The following is a 15,343-nucleotide window of genomic DNA, read 5'->3' on the forward strand; positions in this document are numbered from 1 at the left end:
TGTTCAGAGAAGAAACTTTTACATAGACAATAACATTTGCTTATCTATTAGGTGATGTGACAGTTGCTCTCCAATATGAGAGAATCAGCACAAAAACAGCACACCCTAGGGGGCACATTTACTAATCCACGAACGGCCAAAAAGCGTCTGAATGCATTTTTTCCGTAATGATCGGTATTTTGTGACTTTTTCGCGAATTGTCGCAAATTTTTCGAGCGCTCAATACGAAAAAGTCGCGACAATTCGCGAAAGTCGTAATGGATATGAAAAAGTCGCGACAATTCACAAAAGTCATAATGGCTATGAAAAAGTCGCGACAATTCACGAAAGTCATAATGGCTATGGAAAAGTCCCGACAATTCACGAAAGTCATAATGGCTATGAAAAAGTCACGACAATTCGCGCAAGTTGTAACGGTTACGAAAAAGTCGCGACTGCAGAGAAGATGTTCTCAGGCATTGAAAAGCACAGTCTGCCAGATTATTTCTGTTTATAAACAGTGTTTATTTACCATACACATGGATAAAATATCAATGAACTGCGTATTACATCATTTTGTGGAAGCCATTCATACATTGTAAACTGTAAATAAGTGAATTATGATGCACTAAACCTAAAACTTTCTGGCAAGCCACCTAATTCTACTACATAATTATTATCCCTAAGCATCAAACATACGGGAATGGGAGAAATTGAATTAAAAAGAGCACATTGATCTTTAAATGGCTAATATTTAGCTGTTGTTATTTTACCAATGTAAAGTCAATGCTATGATTTTAAAGCATGGTCTAAGATGTTATAGCTGCACTAATGGTATTCATAAAAGAAATCCATGTGGTTGTTATTTAGGAAATAAACCGACTTGCGCGGACATCAACAGTTCATTATAACTGAGGAGCTGTCCACAGATCAAGGTGCTGAAAAATCCCTCGCTTAGAAGCTAATTGGGAAATGTGATGAAATTCATTAATGGGAAAACAAAGTCCATAAACAAGAACAACAATTAGCATTTGCAATGTAATATTCCTAATTAGCTGGTTATTACATTGTGAGTTTTAATTGCAAATAGGGTATTTTAAAGACCTGCTTAAAGGTGCTCATTAACTGCTTTGTCAGAAAGCTATTTTATTACATACGCTGTGCAGTGGAGCAAACAATCGGCTTTTGTTGGAGTTGAGTCACTATGGGGCAGATACATCAAGGTTTGAATGTGCCTTTTTTTTGAAAATTTAAGTTATCTTGTGGCAAAAATCATGAATTGAAATTGACATTTCTGAAACTTTAATTTTGGAGATTTTTTTTTAAGCAAAAAAATTTAAAACCTTGCATACAAAAATTCTAACAGCTGGAGAGTTCATGTGGCAGTCAATGGGAGTTGTATTATCAAAGTGAAAACCATTTTCAATTCAAGTTTTTTAAAAAATAATTTGAAATTAGGCAGGCTCATTGAAAATGTGTTTTTACTATGTTCGTGTTGTTTTTTTTTTCACATTTATAGGATAGGCAATGGAGCTTTTGAGTTCCAAGTTTTTTTCATAATTAAGTGGCCATTAAAAATATGAGTCTATGTTTTTTTTTTATTTATTTGAAGAATACTATAAATATTCAGAAATTCAAGTACTGATATATCTGCCTTCCTCTGTTTGCAATAAATATATTAACTATCAGTTAAAGAAAGAAATATTCACACTGGGGGGAAAACTGTTTGTACTGCCATATTTTTTCTGTTAACACCGTGTATTCTATTTGCCACTTTATGCCAAGTTACACATGCCTATTGCCTAAATTCCTCATTTCTCAGTGTTGTGTATGTAACTGTATTGTATACTTATTGTAATATTTATTCTTGCATAGCCTATGCTGGTCATTTCTTAATTATACTACAGGATATCAACTGTGGCAAAGACTTATAAGAACACCATGAATGGCAGGGGAAGCAACAAACCAATCTTTGCCAAAATCAAGTCTGAACTTCCACTTTTAGACCAAATTGCCAGTTTGATGCTGTCTATTGTGGATATTAAAAGACAACTTTTAATAAGCGGAAAATTAAAGGAAACAGAGGAAGATGACATTCAACTAGAAGATGTAAAGATTTGATCACAGTAATCACACACATGCCACTGAGGGTCTGGAAGACCCAAACAGAAGACATGTCATTCTTGACTATCCATATGGCAGCAAGGAATCAATATCAACAAATCACACTTAAAAATAGAATAATGAAACAATTTATAAATAATTAATACTGTTGAATTACTGTGCATTAAACTGCTACCGTGTAACAGAAACAACAATGATTGTGACAGACACACAAGTTGGAATGTTTTGGGGATGAAAAAAATACTCCTTTCCCTTTCTAAACCAAAATAACTCTTTGCTGGTGACTTCACGCACAAGTCCTTTGCCATTCTACTGGCACAGATATGATTTGATTTACAATATGTAAACTCAAGCAACAAATTAGTGAGTTTATAGTTCTTACTCCCAATGCTGCTGTTGCATCATTCATGCAAAAAAACATTGCTCAGTTAGCTCAAACATGACTTGTACATTTATCTGGGCATTTTGGGTACTGGAGGTAAATTTCCATTGAAGTTTATAGGTAAAAATGTTAACAGCAATGAGCGTGGCAGGATTTAACCCACCCATTTCACATAATTAATGACAGCTATATGGAACAAGCTGTGTCCGTTTTCTGCTAACATTTACAGAAGAATAAAAGAGGGAATAAAGCAAGAAAAAGACAGTTCTTTTTTTATATATGTCCAGTTTATAAAGTATAAGCATAATAATATACTTCAGTGCAATAAATTGAATCAAATTATATATAATTATGATTGTGCATAAAAGACAACATTGAACTTGCTCCATTCAAATAAAGAAGAGGGTTTGATGAAATGAGAATGAAATAATCAGTGTGATAGTTCACAATGCCACTTCCCCATGGGTATCCTTAGCTCCAGTGGCAGCACACAATGTGAATTAAGAGAATATTCAGTGTGCAGTGCCTCCCTTATTATGGAGGATTCTAATAACAGGTGCAAAGTGTATACCAGTTCTAGTAACCCTTAGCAACCGTAGCATTATTAATTGCTCCATTAGCATGTTCAAACTGGTATTTACATCACGTTTTAGTGTGCTTTTTATCCATCTGCATGAGCTTTTATTTGTTGTCAAAGTGTCTGTAAAATTTTAGAAAATGCAGATTGAGCCAGTCAGTTTTGCCAAACACACCATTGGCGTGTCAGTGCATAGACTCTGCTGAATTAAAGAGCACAGCTCTATTTAAATCTGTAATAGAGTAAAACTGATTTTGTGAAACCTGAAAATCTAAGAGACGCAAGTATCCTGAATGAGTGTTGAGCATGGTGCTTCTATGCAAAGTAATGTTTCTATAATAAGATTGAACCAGAGATGTGATCTTTTGCCTGCTTTTGTTTTCATAGTAGTTCCTAATGTTACTGGGTCAGATTTTTTGGCTTTGATTGGAATTTATATGGCTGTGATTGGACTATAATTTTTTCAATTTGACACTAGAGGAGGGAGAACATTATCTGTTATTCTATGTGCCCTTATATTTCTTTTAACTGAAGTTAAGTGATTTGCATTACTTTTACATTTACACAAATAACCAACAAAGGACAGCTTTAAGGATTTCTGATTGATCAATCTGTGAATATCTGCTCACTTAATAAACCACTATGGAGGCTGGCTGATAATCCCATTCAGGTGCCAAAGCTATTATCTTCCTGGATTGTCTGTTGTTAACAATAAATTCTGGTGTGCTAAACACATAAGCCCATAATGGATCAAAAATCAGTGCATGATAGATCAAAATACCAGTGTTAAAGGACAATGAAAGGTTAATATAAATTAAAAGTAAGTCTAAAGGCATTCTTTTTAAGTACTTACTGCATATCTAAATTCCCAGATCCCTGCTTGCTTCTCTGAGATATGGTGCTGGCAGCCTACAGCAGTGTGAAGGCTACAGTGACATCACTGAAATCTCTCTGTCCTTCCTGTTTCCTATTCTCTGAGCATGTGTGTAACTTGATCCTGTCTCCTGTTCTGAGCTACACATGCCCACCAGCCAATCAGAAGCGGATCTGGCAGGGGGGGGGGAGGGAATGAAACATATGTGCAGTATGAAGCAAGGAGGGAAAGGAAGGGAGAATACCTTTTTAGAGATGGCTGCCTGTTCTAGAAAATGTGAAGTAAGTGTGACTGAGTAAATATTTGATTAGGTGAGCCAAAAGTGTGGCGTTTTTACTAAACAATAGGAGGACTATTGGGCAGTATGCTTTTTAAATTTTGACTTGCATTCTCCTTTAAAGGCAACAATACAGAAGGTAGACTGTCAGTCCCAAACAAAGTGGGAGATCTGGTTGGCTTCTTCATATCACAGTAGACTATCATTGAATTACCGTATTTCCAGGGCTGGAGATATAGAAGAAGCTGAGGACAAACTTAAAATAAAACTATGCCATGCAGCTATTGGAGCGGAAATACAAATGTTTTTGCTCTGATATTCCCCTCATGTAGCTTCACACAGACTGACACTTTGTTGATGGAGCTACAGGAAGAAGTGCATGACTGAGGATTTGCTTTCCTACACCTGAGCATGATTTGCTTCATGTGCCCCTACCTTAATGTATGTACCTTTTTTGTTCCTGGGAACAGTTTGCCAGCAAAAAAATCACTAGCAACTGAGTCGCTATTTTGATACTATTTCGTCAAGTGGGGAAAAGCTTCTTGTCATTTAAGAAAATTCCCATTGCATTTAATTAAGGCAATATGAAAGAATGCTTTGGGAGTGCTTTGTTATGTACTGTTCCTCAAGACTGGAAATTGTGGAGTAAAGTGTCTAAAAAAAGACCATTGCTCTTTGGGCATCCCCTGAAGCAATCGGTCAGAATCAGGAATCCTGTCAGCCATTTGGTGCACTGGGGAGATAGTCAACTGACATTTTTAAAAAAGGATATACTGGCAAGTCAGTCCTTTAAAAAAAAGATTCTGTCATGATTTTATGGTATACTTTTTTATTTTTATTACACTGTTTAGATAAAAATATATTCACTCTACCATATAAAATTGTATTCTTGAATCAACAAATGTATTTTTTTAATTGTAATATTGGTGTGTAGGCAGCCATCTCAGTGCATTGTACCATGGGGGGCATGAGTGGTGTACTATGGTGGGTCATGTGAGAACATTTAGCAGTGCAAACGATTTATGAACTCCTTCTGTGGAAATCCTCTCCAGCTTTAAGGAAGCCTTCTCCAGCTTTTTGAAGGGTAAGGAGGTGTATGGTATCAGAAATTATTGTCTTTCATTGTATTTAATGTATTTGGGGCTAAAGTTCCCACAGCTTCTCACAATATTTAATGTATTTTGGGTGCCACTACGTATGCCCCTCACTGTATTTAATGTATTTTGGATGCCACTACCCTCTGTCTCTCGCTGTATAATGTATTTAGGATGTGGAGTTATTGTTCATAGAAGTCCATTATTTACAAATGGATGTACAGATCTGTGTTGCATCCACCAGCACAGCCTTGCACCAGATTTTTTTCCCCAGATGCTAGTTATGGGTAAATAAGTGGTTTTGCACACCCTATAGGCAGTGTACCCATTTTCAACATAAGTTCAATAATAAGGTTTTGTGCTGAACATACTTTTTGCCTATTGTTTTAATCATGATTGTTTTGTTACCAGTCCATTATGCAGGAGGATTATCTGTGTCATGGCAATCTAATGATCAACCTTGCAAGGACCAGACACGCAGTAGTTACAATTTCCCTGGTTGCCCTGTTGATCACAAGAAATAACAAAAAACATAGTTTTTTTGTGATTAAAACAATAAGCAAAAATGATGTTCTGTACAACCCTGTACAAGCTGCACTCATGTTGAACAAATAGGTATACTGCCCTTTAAAGGAGAAGGAAAGGCTAAAAAAGAGTTAATCTCAAGCTGCAGGCATACCTTCAGTTGTCTCAATAGTGCCCTTAAGTCTCCTCATATTTCACCTGTTCAGATGATCAGAAGCCTCATAGGAAAAAAAAAGAGTTCTTAGCATTATTGAGGGGGGGAGCAGGAGAGGGGAGAGAGAAGAGAGCTGTGCAGACTCTGGCACAGGAAAGCAAAGAGACAAGCAATCCTGTGTTTCTTTTGAAAGAGAACTCAGTGCAGCGTTTCTGTGAGTGCTTATGGCTGTATTTACATAGACCTTCTGATAAAGCTTACTTAGTTTTTACCTTTCCTTCTCTTTTAATGATAAAGTTAACATCTCAAAACAAAATACAATTTGCGAAATTAAAGAGAAATTAAACCCTCAGAATTTTGATTTTGCTGATCTTTTTTGCAGTTCCTCCACTGGATCACCAAATCAAGATAAAATATAGATCAGTGCCACAGACTATGGAAAAAACAAGCCAATAGCAGAACCTAGCACAATATTGTTAACATTCAGTACAAATACCAGGGCGTTACACCATGATTCAGTGTGTGTCCAGAGCCATAGAAAGTTTTTGCACAAATTTTTCTGTGTCATTTAAGTGTTGTAGTTAATTTTACAAAGTGAAATAGTGCTTTCTTTAAAAACTAAACTCGGCATATAGATTTCCCACTCTCTAGTGGGATTAGAATTTTATAAGATTCCAGACATCAAAATGGCATATCAGTACCAACTCCAGAGTGTTACATTTTTCTAAGTTATAAAAGCAGGTGGGTTCTGCCAGCATATCCTTCTCTTGTGAATTCTACCTGTGTGTCCACTCAAAGCTGCAACATGAAGTGACTTAATATCTGACGCGTTTCACTGAGGCCCCTTAAAAGCATTTAAGAAACACAGAAAAATCTGTACATAGACTTTATATAACTCTGGACACACGCTGAATCATGTGTACTGAATGTCAACGATATTTTACTAGGTTCTGTTTGTTTTTTTCCAAAGCCGCTAGCCCTGATCTATATTTCCCCTTGCGTCTGAAGCTTTTTTAAATTACCCTAAAATTGAAATACATGTATGCATAGATATTTATTTGTACCCAAAAAAGTTAATAAAGTTTTGAAATAAGAATCTTCATCATCAATATACATACTTTGGGGCTGATTTACTTACCCACGAACGGGTCGAAATGAGTCCGATTGCGTTTTTTTCGTAATGATCGGTATTTTGCGATTTTTTCGTATGTTTTGCGATTTTTTCGGATTCTTTACGAATTTTTCGTTACCAATACGATTTTTGCGTAAAAACGCGAGTTTTTCGTAGCCATTACGAAAGTTGCGTATAATCTGGCGATTTTTCGTAGTGTTAAAACTTGCGCAAAAAGTTGCGCTTTTTTCGTAGCGTTAAAACTTACGCGAAACTTTGCACCTTTTAAGTTTTAACGCTACGAAAAATGCGCAACTTTTCGCGTAAGTTTTAACGCTACGAAAAATGCGCAACTTTTTACGCAACTTTCGCAAAGGATACGAAAAACTCGCGTTTTTACGCAAAAATCGTATTGGTAACGAAAAATTCGTAAAGAATCCGAAAAAATCGCAAAACATACGAAAAAGTCGCAAAATGTTCGTTTTCAAGTCGGAACTTTTCCAATTCGGGTCGGATTCGTGGGTTAGTAAATCAGCCCCTTTGTATCAGGAATGTTCTCTAAGCTGTCCATAATCTTGTCTCACAAAAAAATCCCCTCTAGGCTAAACCAACTGCTTTCCCCCCAAGAACTCAGTAAATAAGTAACAGAAAGGATGCTGGATGCTCACAACCTTTAAATCTCATTTACTTCATTATTTTGCGGGCAACTTCTAAAATCACTTTTGTTTGTACTGATCATTTGTCTATATACTAAAGTTCATTTTATATATTTAGATATTTTCATAAGTTATATATAAATGAATGCATAAAGCTGTTTTGTCAGTGAAAAAGCTATTGCAGAAACAGAATTGTAGCCCTGCTGTTATGATAAACAAATGGTTCTCCACAGCAAACTTTGGGAAGTCCATTTAAATTGTTTATATTATGGCTATCTTCCCTTAAATCAATGTAGGTAGTTATCTGGGGGTTATCTGGGTTAGCTGACTTGGTCCATATGTGGTCTGCATTTCTCCTGTAGTTACAGAATGGCAATTCAGGTATGAAATACCTTATCCAGAAACCTGTTATCCAAAAAGCTCAGAATTATGGCATTGTCATCTCTCATAAAGTCCATTATAAAAAAAAAAACATATAAAACATTATAAAACAGTAGCTTCACTAAGCTGCATGAATCTGTATTAGTGGTAAAACAATCCTATTTGGGTTATTTAAATGATTTTAGCAGACTTAAGGTTTGATGATCCAAACTATAGAAAGATCCCTTATCTGGAAAAGCCCAGGTGCCAAACATTAATAAATCCTATACCTGTTCATTTTCTGGTTGGTTGTTATGGTTTATTGGGCCAGGATAAACTTTGTCGGTGTTACTACATAGCATGGTCACAAGCTTATATACGTTTATTGCAAGTTCTAAAAAACATAGTTTAGAAATTAATATATACAGGTATGTTTTGAGATGTCAAAATTCATCAGTTACTGCTTGATGATGTTATGGCCTCTCTGATCCACTCTTGAGCAACCTGTGTGTCCTTTATGTTACTACTCAGACAGTCCTGTTTGTACTATTTACATAACTGTAAACTAGATTACTGTAGGACCAAACAGAACTCTCACACAGAGGTTTGTATTTTACAAGAGGTTAGATGGCAATAATCCTGGGATCTGAAAACTCTGAATTGCCAGCTTCTTTGCAGAATGCTTCTATTAAACTGGAAGCACTTTCAATTCCTTTTATTCAGCCTGAGGCTTGTGGGTTAGCAATACTTTTGGACATTAGGGAACTGAGCAAAGTAAATAAAGTAAGGGAAATGTATTGTGTTTTCAGTCTGTTTGCAGAATCTTGACAAAACGTACAATGGTGATAATCTCACAACAGGGGGTATATAATATAGGGAAATAACATGAAACAATATTTCTTTTATTTGCCTGCTTCAAAACATATTCTATATTGTGTTGTGGAGAGGGCACTGGGAAAATGCAACATAATGTGTTTCTAAACAAACAAAGGTTTACTTAACAAAGCCATGGTCTGAGAAACAAACTGAGCTCAATTGATTCATGCAAGATCTGGGAACAAGTTGACAGTTGATCATATTACTACAATTATTCACATAATATACTAAGATGTGAGCTGGGACTGAGATAAATCGTAAGGGAAACTGAATGAGGAGAGGGAAATTTAGACAGCTTGTTATCAAAATTAATTATCCAGGAAATAAATATCCACTGAGATAGCCCCGTAAGTAAATGACAAGGGGATGTACCAGCTTCATAAGAAATTCAAGAAGTCACTTAGAAACCCTTAGGCTATGACCTGTTTTATAAATGACAATATGTTGTGTCCCAATTTATTGCATGCAAGAGAGTCTTCAGGGCCTGCATCCATCAAACACTTCACTGCTTGGAGATTACTGAATATTATTAATTCTATTAGTGCCTTCTTCCAATCATAGTAAACTCTGCCATGGCTTTAGGTAAACACATTGCAGGCTTGAAAAGCCAGGTTGAGAAAACGGGCAGGCTGACAGCACTTTTACTTGTGGGATAGACAGAAAATGAATTTAATTGTCCCAGTTATCTGGTTATTAGCAGTCCTCTCATTTCCATTATATTGATTGACAGTTCTAATTCTAACAAGCTCTGCTGCACCGAAAAGCTTTACAGCCCTAACTCCTGCAGACAGTTCACATTTTATGCTGCCAATATGATTTAAATTCCATCAGCCCAGAGGCCAGCTGCCATCATTTTGCCACCCCAAGTCATACTCATATAAACAGAGATGTACAGGACGGACAATAAAAATAAGTCATACAAGCTGAGTGCCAATTGAGAAATAGATTTGATGTAAATAAGTGACATTAGTTTGATTAATACAGTAGGAATTGTGAAGCAAACTCCAGGCAGTCTGTGTTTAAGGTACTTGTTTGACACTCCTTGTCAAGGGCATTGGATGCTCAACTCCCTAACTGCTTGTGTTGGTGTGGTTAAATATCATATATTATAAATATTCACTGCTTGAATTAATGAGGCGCCTATCACTATAACTAGTGGGGTTGCCAACTAAACCACATTGGTGGGCCTTTTTAATGGGGCACTTTACTGCTGGAAACTCTAACTTTGGTGATATCATTCTTTTGACCCACTTTACTATACAAGTTAATATTTGCAGTTTTCTAAAACCTGATGAATATGACTGTGGAAATATCACAATCTAGGCCAATTTAGATTTAAAAGGCATTTAGAAAGCCCATTTAGATTTAAAAGGCATGAAAGGAAACATACCATGTTATTTTGTCCTTCTTTATTAGCAATTCCTGTGGGATGGACAAACAACAGTGTGCAGGGATGTGGCAAAACTAGATAACTGCAATATGAGGGGTTATCCTATTTATATTTCTCCTTCCATCAATTCTGCTCTGTGTCCTTTTGAGGTCAAACAATAGGGGAAACAGATTAGAACTATCTCATTTTTACAGCTCAGACTATTGACTGAGGCTTGGTCTATTTACTTTTTTTCTCATTAAAGGAAAGAGAATAGATTTCCCTAGCAGGTACTGGAATATAATTGTAGTTTACAAGAGACATACATTCTTTGTAAACTTGAAAGTAGATAAGGTCTGGTTTATATGGATTTTTAGCCTGTCAGCTGCACTGGTATCAGTTGTTTTTAAACATATGTGCCCAGATGGTACATCAGAGGTTTCCAAACCACGTGAGTCCCCTTGGACTCAAAGTTGCTGAGAGTGGCAGGGGATTCAGGATAACGCTGGCCAGCTTGGGACTCCTCCAGTTACATGGGAGTAGGAGAAACAATAGTGTGTCTGAAAGCAGTTCTAATGTGTAGCGTGGCTCCTTCTGAAAGCTCAGACTCGGGCACAATGGACTGAGATGGCTGCCTACACACCAATATCACAGCTAAAAAAATAAATTTGTTGGTTCAAGAATAACATTTTAAATGGTAGAGTGAATCATTCGCTATGTAAACTGTCATTTAGAAATAAAAATTACACCATAAAAATCTTAACCATATACCTTTTAGTATAATGTAAAAATGGATAATTTACGACAGTTAACAAATGGTCATCATTTCTTATGGTTTATTATAGATTTTTTGGTTAGCAGTTCTCTAGTTTGGAATTGCAACTGCTATTTGGTTTCTAGGGCACAATGTACCCTAGCAACAAAGCTGTACCTTGGATGAGTGATCAGAAGATCAATTGTAAAGGGCCTGAACAGAAGAAGAAGTGATAACTAACAATAACATTGCTTATATTTTTTTGCTACGTGGAACAATGACTCAAAATTGCAGAGAAGCGAGCTCTCTCAAAGATACTAAGCTGGAGATATAGTTAAAATCAAAATAGTTGGGTCAGAGCTGCCTATTTGTAACCTGTCAACAGAGAAAGAGAAAGGCAAATAATTAAAGAACAAACAGTTCCTAAGAACAAGGTTTTCTTCAACATTCTGAAATTTAACTTAAAGTGAACATGTTGTAGAAAGGTCAATTCTAAGCAACTTTTTAATTGGTTTTCATTTTTTTGTTTTTTTTTTTATAGTTTTTAACTATTTACTTTCTTTTGACTTTTTCCAGTTTTGAAATGGGGGTCACTGACCCCGGCAGCCAAAAACATATTGCTCTGTGACTCTAGAAATGTAATTGTTACTGTAAATCTTTATTACTTATCTTTCTGCTCAGACCCTGTCCTATTCATATTCCAGTCTTTCATTTAAACCAAGTTCTGGTTGCTAAGGTTATTTAGGCCATAGCAACCTTATATTTGCTGATATTCCAAACTCCTGAACAAAGCGAAATAATTGAAAAACCATAAATAATAAAATTGCTAATTGCCAATTGCTAATTGTCTGAGAATTTTATTTACTACATCATACTAAGGGGCTGATTTACTAATCCACGAATCCGAATCCGAATGAGAAAAATTCGGATTGTAAAACGAAAATCTTGCGACTTTTTTGTATTTTTTGCGTTTTTTTTCATCGCCGTTACGACTTTCCCGTAAATTGTCACGACTTTTTCGTAACCGGTACGACTTGCGCGAATTGTCGCAACTTTTTCATAGCCATAACAAATTTTGTGAATTGTCGCGACTTTATCATAGCCATTACGACTTTCGCGAATTATCGCAACTTTCGTATTGAGAGCTCGAAAAAGTCGCGACAATTCGCGGAAAAGTCGCAAAGTACCGATCATTACGAAAAAAATGCATTCGGACGCTTTTCGGACATTCGTGGATTAGTAAATGTGTCCCTAAATGTTAGTTAAAAGGTGAACAACCACTTTAAAGGAAATCTATACCCCCAGAATGAATACTTAACCAAGAGATAATTTATGTTATTATGTAAATTATGTTAAGTGACCTATTAAAGAATCTCGCCAAACTGGAATATATATATATATATCAGTAAATATTGTTCTTTTACATCCTTTCCCTTGAGCCGCCATTTAGTGATGGGCTGTGTGCTCCCTCAGAGATCACATGACTAGAAATAATGCAGCTCTAACTGTAACAGGAAGAAGAGTGGAAGCAAAAGGCAGAACTCTGTCCATTAATTGGCTGATGTGGCCTAGCATGTATGTGTGCCTTGGCTTGTTTGTATGCACTGTGAATCCTGTGATCCCAGGAGACGGCCCTTAATAATTAAAATGGCAATTTTCTATTTAGGAGTACCCAATAGCACATACTACTAAAAAAGTATATTTTTATGAAAATGGTTTATTTAGATGAAGCAGGGTTTTACATATGAGTTGGTGTATACAATATATTTTTATAGAGACCTACTTTGTTTTGGGGTATAGTTTTCCTTTAAGCAAGCTGAATTGCACCTGAAATCTCCCTCTGCTGCCGCCCGCTGATCTGAGTGGGATAATGCTTTTTTTTTTATCACAGTAAAAGGTTTTATTACATACACCAAGTGCTGCTGCAAGCAAAAACATTACTAAAGCTTTTATCCAGAGGTTATCACTAAACTTTTATAAGAAATGCAAATATGTACAAAGGCAAGATTACAAAATACAAACGTGTTCATACTCCACTTATTGTGTTACTACTCTCTACTCTCTCAACTACAAAATGATATTGTTGCTGCCAAAAAATCTTTTATTTGCAGGCGCAGAATCGATAAATGTTCTGTAAATCTGTATTTGCACCTCCTGGAATTGCTGCCCATCCAACAATAAAGATAATAACACAGATAGTGCAGGTACCATTTTTCTCTATGCAGCAGGAGCCCAACTGTACAGATTCAGGAAACAAACAGTTAAATAGCACAAGAAGAATTCTTATGGAATGTTGCTATTATTGTTAAATGGTTTCTTAAATTGATATTATGGAATATAATACCATTTACACAACTGTAAAGCTTAACAATTTCTTTTTATCTGATTTCATAAAAATTACTTGCAAAGTAAAGTAAAAATCATCACTTAGCCTATCTCACTACCAGGCATTAGGAGACATCAAAGAACTGTATCGTAAGAGATTAGTAATGAGCCATTTTTTTTGCCAGGCATGGATTCACTGCAAAATTCTGCGTTTTGCCATGGGGGAATTTTTTCAAGAAACGGCTGCAAACATTCATTGAGACAAAAAATTTGACAAGACAAGCGCTCATTGACGTTAAGGTATTTGGAGTGGGGCAAAAAGTTGCAAAAACATTGTGCTGCTGCAAAACCATTGGGGTTGCATCAAAAACCATTGTGGTCACGTCAGAAAATGTGTGTGGTATCAGCATTTCGTGAGAAATAATTTCTCAATATTAATATTTGTTAACAGTAACTATTTGTGGCTACATCCCTTAGAAAATGACATTACTGGAATAATAATGAAACCAGGTTGCTTGGCATTCTTATCACTCCCCTCTAGACAAGCAACAATTCCTTGGAGCAGATAATTTCCAAAGAAATTTATGGCAGGAAAATGCAGATAAGAGAGACCTTTTCTGCATTAACAGATAAATAAGCTTCTGCCTAGGCAAGCCCATGTCCCGAATAAGAAATAAACAGAAAAAGAGCAGACAGGTTTCCCTGTACAGGTATAGGACCTTTTATCCAGAATACTTGGGGTTTTCCAGATAAAGGTTCTTTCCATAATTTGTACCCCCATACATTAAGGGGCACATTTACTAACCCACGAACAGGCCGAATGCGTCCGATTGCGTTTTTTTCGTAATGATCGGTAATTTTGCGATTTTTTTCGGCGTCTTTACGATTTTTGCGTAAAAACGTGAGTTTTTCGGCGTCTTTACGAAAGTTACGTAAAAACGCGAGTTTTTCGGCGTCTTTACGAAAGTTGCGCAAAGTCGCGATTTTTTCGTAGCGTTAACACTTGCGCGCAAAGTCGCGCCTTTTTCGTAGCGTTAAAACTTAAAAGGCGCGACGTTTCACGCAAGTTTTAACGCTACGAAAAAGGCGCGACTTTGCGCGCAAGTGTTACCGCTACGAAAAAATCTCGACTTTGCGCAACTTTCGTAAAGACGCCGAAAAACTCGCGTTTTTACGCAAAAAACATAAAGACGCCGAAAAACTCGCGTTTTTACGCAAAAATCGTAAAGACGCCGAAAAAATCTCAAAAAATACGAAAAAGTCGCAAAATGTTCGTTTCCAATCGGAATTTTTCCAATTCGGATTCGAAATCGTGTCTTAGTAAATCAGCCCCTTAGTCTACTAAAAAGTCCTTTTTAGATAACCCCAGTAGGATTGTTTTGCCTCAAGTAATGATTAATTATATCATATTTGGGATCAAGTACAAGGTACTGTTTAATTATTACAGAGAGAACGAAAATCAGTTTAAAAAAAAATAGTTAATTGATTAAAATGGAGTTTTTAGGAGATAGCCTTAACCTTAATGCTGAGCTTTTTAAATAAAGGTTCCAAATAATAGATCCCAAGCCTGTATTTGCTGGGCAAATGCGGAACTGTACAGCAGGATTGGCAACTGCCAAATTTGGCTACAGCAACCTTGCCAGTGAGATGGCATTGCAGGGAGATTAGTCGCCCGCGGTAATGAAGATTTGTTGAGGGCAACTAATCTCCCCGTGTGCCACTGCCCTAAAGATTTGCACCTTGGAACATAGGACCAGATGTGATCTGGCTAAACATGAAAGCCACCACCCCTGCTACACAGCTCTGCATTTGCCCACAGGTATGAGGGTATCCTTCCAATATAAGCAACTGGGGCAGTACAGTGGGCTACTAGTTAAAAAAAGTGTGAAGTAAGAAAGAGATATAA

At 36.4% G+C, this 15,343-nt stretch overlaps 1 protein-coding gene across 2 annotated transcripts in view; it reads right to left on the minus strand.

The window, feature by feature from the left end:
* The window catches only part of astn1 (astrotactin 1), a 180,802-nt gene that overhangs the window by 76,461 nt on the left and 88,998 nt on the right, over positions 1 to 15,343 (minus strand).

This window comes from Xenopus tropicalis, chromosome 4, assembly GCF_000004195.4.
Source record: "Xenopus tropicalis strain Nigerian chromosome 4, UCB_Xtro_10.0, whole genome shotgun sequence".
Taxonomy (NCBI): Eukaryota; Metazoa; Chordata; class Amphibia; order Anura; family Pipidae; genus Xenopus; species Xenopus tropicalis.